This window comes from Myotis lucifugus, unplaced genomic scaffold, assembly GCF_000147115.1.
Source record: "Myotis lucifugus unplaced genomic scaffold, Myoluc2.0 scaffold_0, whole genome shotgun sequence".
NCBI classification, from domain to species: Eukaryota; Metazoa; Chordata; class Mammalia; order Chiroptera; family Vespertilionidae; genus Myotis; species Myotis lucifugus.
This window is the reverse complement of record NW_005871048.1, coordinates 16,951,000-16,956,108: the sequence shown is the minus strand read 5'-3', so window position 1 is coordinate 16,956,108 and position 5,109 is coordinate 16,951,000.

Below are 5,109 nucleotides of genomic sequence, written 5' to 3'. Positions count from 1 at the left end.
TGCTATTTTTACCTGGTGTACACTTCATCTCTGTGCAAAATGCAAATCAGATGAAATGGTAAGAGTACTAAAATGTTGAGTCAGGAGACTTGTTTTAGCCTTTAGTATGTCACATAACCTCTCTGGGTTTGTTCTCATCTTTATAAAAGGAAGTAGCTCAATTTTGTGATCTCTAAAGACCCTTGAGTTTTAGAATTCTATGAAAATTTCTGCTAATACATCACAATTTAAAAGAATTTATAGCACTCAGAGATACGGCATAATTGCAGTGGTTATAAAATATATAGTTATGCTACTTAATTTTACAATGAGATTTAATTAATTCTCCTTTCCCACTGTCAAAAGCCCCAGTGGGATAATTGTCTTTGCAAGTCGTGCAGAGCTTTGGTACTGTGATTGGACACTATGGATCCCAATTTGCTCTCATAGCAGCAGGGAAAAAAAAAACTTTGGAAAGCAGCAATACTTTATTCACTAGAGAAAAGAACAGTTAAGCAGTTATGTGCTACTTAACAATGGGAATTCCTTCCAAGAAATGTGTCATTAGGTGACTTTGTTGTGTGAACATCATAGAGTGCACTTACACAAACCTAGGTCCTATAGCCTACTATTTTAATTGTATGTGCTACATATTTTCATACGACTGGCAGCACAGTAGATTTGTTTACACCAGCATCAGCACGAACACGTTAGTAATGCATTGCACTATGACATTAGGGCTGGTATGATCACTAGGTGACAGGGATTTGTCAGCGCCAATATAATCTTATGGGCCCACCGTCACAGAGGTAGTCTGTAGTTGACTGAAAGGTTGTATGTGGCACATGACTGCAGTTGCCATGGAAAAGCCACCTCCATCCTCCTCGTCACAGCCTCAGATGCCCTCCCGGAAGAGCTGTGGCACCAGGTGCCAGCTAAATGCCATGGGAAGGATTTAGCCCAATGGATAGATTTTTGTTCCTTCGGCTGCCTCAAGCAGGTGGCTCCATCTGAAGCAAATGTTACGAATTAGACTTTTTCATATAGCCTTGTTGAAATAACCAGAACCCCTAGGCCCCCCAAGCCACCGGGGAATGTCTGACTTAACCACAGTTTTACTCATCTCTCAGCCGCAGCCAGTCTTCAAACATAAACCTGAGTTGTCGGGGGCACTGAGGGGATCTGTGACCCTCCCCGAAGGCAGTTTGCTCCCAAACCAAGGAATGTGTTATATGAAAAAATAAGTGCTTTTTTCTTAACCATCTGTGAGTGAAAAACATTCTTCATAAGTTTAACTGTTTCAAATTGCCGTATGTCACACACACACACACACATACACACACACACACACACACACACACACCTGTTTTGGTGCTGGGATCAAGTTGGTACTATAGACTTTGGACTCTACTTGCAACCTTCTGCTTTTTCTTTCAAGGAGACTATAGGTAAAAAGCTTCCAGGTTTGGGCCTACCCAGAAACAGAGCAATTTTAATCTCAGTGGGGGTGCTTCCTCTCCCCTTTCAACCATCCACTTAAACTGCCCCCATGCTGCCACAGAATCATAAACATCTGAGGCCTCAAACCATGGCAAAATAGGGCAACTTTATGTAGTTGTATTTTATGAGAGGGATGGATGGTAGAGAGAAAGGGGAAAAGGGAGAAACTAAAAAAACCTTCTGAAGTCAATTGTCCTTCATTAACTTGGAATAAGACAACCGAGTGGCTTCTTTCAAAGACTTTTTATCTGGTTGTTTGCTTGAATTATTTTTTCTGGAAAAAAACTAATAAATCAGGGCTTTTATTGTCTAAAGTTCATCATTCATCTTTCAAAGCCATTAGAAGATGAAGGAAAAATCCTTAACAGGACCTACAGCCGGAGCTCTTTTGGTCTAATCCTACCAAGGTGACTAAGGAATTGTCATGAGTGCAGTGCTAACCCCTGGAAGTCATTATTTTCTAAATCTGAAAGGAAAACCTCTTATGAAGGACCTTTAAATTGACTCACAGCTATTGCTAAACAAACCCTCTTACAGCAAGCACTGAGCACTGCTGTCCGCCTCCCCAGACCAAGCCCCTTCCTGACTTGTAGGCACACATGTTTCTCTGCCTCAGAGGGTTGAGAGTGATTCCATTCCTCCTGGATTGGGTTCTCAATGGGATGACAATAGGATCCCATTCTAGACAAAGAGATCTAAGAGACTTGAGACTTTTTGGAGAAGAAAGTGTTTTGGAAGAGATAGCCTATGTTCACTAATATCTAATTCTCCTTTCCTTCCCTAACATGGCAAATTGTGTCTTCCTTTCTCCCTTGAAGTGAGGCAAAGCCATGCAGAGTTCTGGGCAGTGAAATCTAAGAGGAAGTGACATGTGTCACTGTAGACCAAAAGATTTAACCACGGAGCAAGACTTTCCAGCCTTCCCTTTCCTCACCACCACAAAATCTGAAGTTCTTTTTAAGGTGAGCGCCTTAATCAGCCTGCATCCATAGGGTGAGTCAGCAATTCTGCTCAAGACAGGGAGCATGAGCAAGCAATGTACATATATTGTTTTAAGCCATGAAGATTTGGAGGTTTATTTGTTACTACAGCATAATCTACTTTATCGTGACTAATACAGCTTTTCTTGCCTTTGAGAAATAGACATAAGATACAAGAATGAATAGCCCTGGAGACTATTCTGTTAGAATATGACTCTTGGGATTGTTGCTGCCATCATGCAACTGTGAGGGGACAGACTGCAAATCACTCAGGTCAGAAGAGGAGCCAACACATAAAAACCTAAAGACACTAGGCCCTGGATAATATCATTAAACCACAAAATGAAACCTGCAAGAGTCTATATTCAACTTCTTATGTGAGATAATAAACATCACATTGCCATGCCCCTTTCAGTCATATGTTCTATTTGCAGCCAAAAGCATCCTCACTGGTACACCACAGAAGAGGTTATCTGTCTCTCTCCTTCTCTCTGTATCTTTGTCTCCATCTATCCATCCACCCACCCATCCCATCCCATCCACCCACCCATCCACCCATCCATCCATCCATCCATCCATCCACCCATGTGACAACAAAATATAACCCTTACTTTCCAGGCCATGCCAGCCCTGGGAAACCAAACCAAACAAACAAAATGACCCCCCGAATTTTAACTAAACCTGTACACAGATTTCCTGGGCTCCATCAAATCCCCTCATTAGTGACCCACTTCAGGAGGCCACAGACTCTCTTTAGGTAGTGCTGGAAAGCTGAGGGTCATCTGTGCTGCAAGACCTCTTGGTTGGATACTTTTAGGTTTTTTATTTAGTCCTTCTACAAATATGTTTCCTGTGTATAGGCTCTATGCTGGGCCCTGCAGTGACCACAGGGAATTACCCATAGTCACTGCCATGAAAAAGAGACAGGGCAGTTGGGCAGGGAGATGAGACAGACAAATTAACTGGCCACCTGAATACAGAACCTGCCACTGTGGTCAACTGCAGATCCCCTGCAGCTTCTCTTCACATTCTCTTTGGACACCATTCTGCCCACCACATCTGTGTCCAATGCAGGTCACCCATGCCAGCAGGCTCTGCCTGTTCCATATGCTCCACACCTTCACAGCCAAGGAGCTGTCAAACTCTGCAAGTGGCTTTGCTCTGACTGCTGCCCAGAGGTGGGTTAGAGCTTCTCTTTAACTCTCGATTTGCCACCTTGCGGCCCCGCTTTGATTGCTTCAGGACAGACCTTACCTGCAGGTGGCTTCCTAAGCACCCATCGCAGGATTGAAAGGCAATCTTCAGCTCTGTTTCTTGATGCCTGGCTCCGGGACCCAAGATCCTTTCAAAGCTTGAAATGGAAGGAACCCGTCCAGAAGCAGATGCTTAGATGGTGTTTCTGGTACAAGATGATTTTTAGGGAAGAATGGCTATGAATGGAAGGCAGAAAATGCAGGATTAGAGGAAGAAGTGAAACTATGATGCAACAACAACCAACCTCAGCCAGCCCGGTGTATTGTCCATCAGAGTATACACTCTGTTGGGCTGAAATGACCAGGCCTTCATACTGCTCTGTCTCCATCAATCATCACATGAGAGAGGCCCCAGGAACAGGGTGACCCTGAGCAAGGCATCCTCTGCCACTGAGACAGACCACAACAAAGCTGACAGCAGGAGCTGTGTGTCCACTGTGCTCCCCACAGCTGGGCGGCAATCCTTCCCTGGGGGGCCGGGAGGCACATCACACTGTTCACTAAGGTCCACCCTTTGGGAGGCTTGGATCCACTTCTCCGTATATGTTCAGGGGGTCGGTCCTCCAGGGTCCCATGGGCCTCTTTGAGAAAGGGGAAGTCAGTGGACAATTCTAGATCCCAGATGAATGACATCCATCATGTGATGGATTCTTGCTGGGCCTACCCAACCTTCTGAAGTGGTGGGTCTGACAGGACCCAAACCTGTACAGGCTGCCGGTTATTTCCTGTCCTGTGCTCAGGGTGAACAGCTGCCCAGTTTGCACAGGACTGTGAGATAATAAACATCACATTGCCATGCCCATGAGGACTTTCAGTGCTCAAACTGGAAAGCTGGACAAGTCTTGGGCAAACCGGGATGTGTTGGTCATCCTACCCATGGTCAGACCTTCTGTCCCTAGGAGGGCCTCGTTAGTGTGCTAGGAGTTGTATTTCCAAAGGTGCGTAATTCTCCACTAAAGGTGACATGGCTTTGTGCCAGAACCCCAGGAGGCTGCACTGTTGTTCTCCCACTGGGTTGTGCCATACATTTTTTGAGGGATCCACCCGGATATTCTTATTCCATGTGTCAAGGGCCCAGGTTTCACAGCCGGGGCCCTGACCTTGGATTGACAGACCTGTCTCCTTGGCTGAGCCGCTCTGACTTGAAGTCCTGGGCCTGGTCCTCGGCTGGCTGCGCTCTCCAGCTGGAGATGATGAGAGCTTCACTGCCTGCAGCAAAGAGGCTTCCATCCCCGACTTGACCTTCAGTCGCTTATTACTCCTCTCAGCTGTTCACAATCTTTCTCTGAAGTATCAACAACACTCAGCAATAAGTTCCAGGTGCCTTATAGATTGCTCTCACTAGTACATTCCCAGCTACGAGTGCACCACCCCGATCACCACTGAGGAAAATTCTC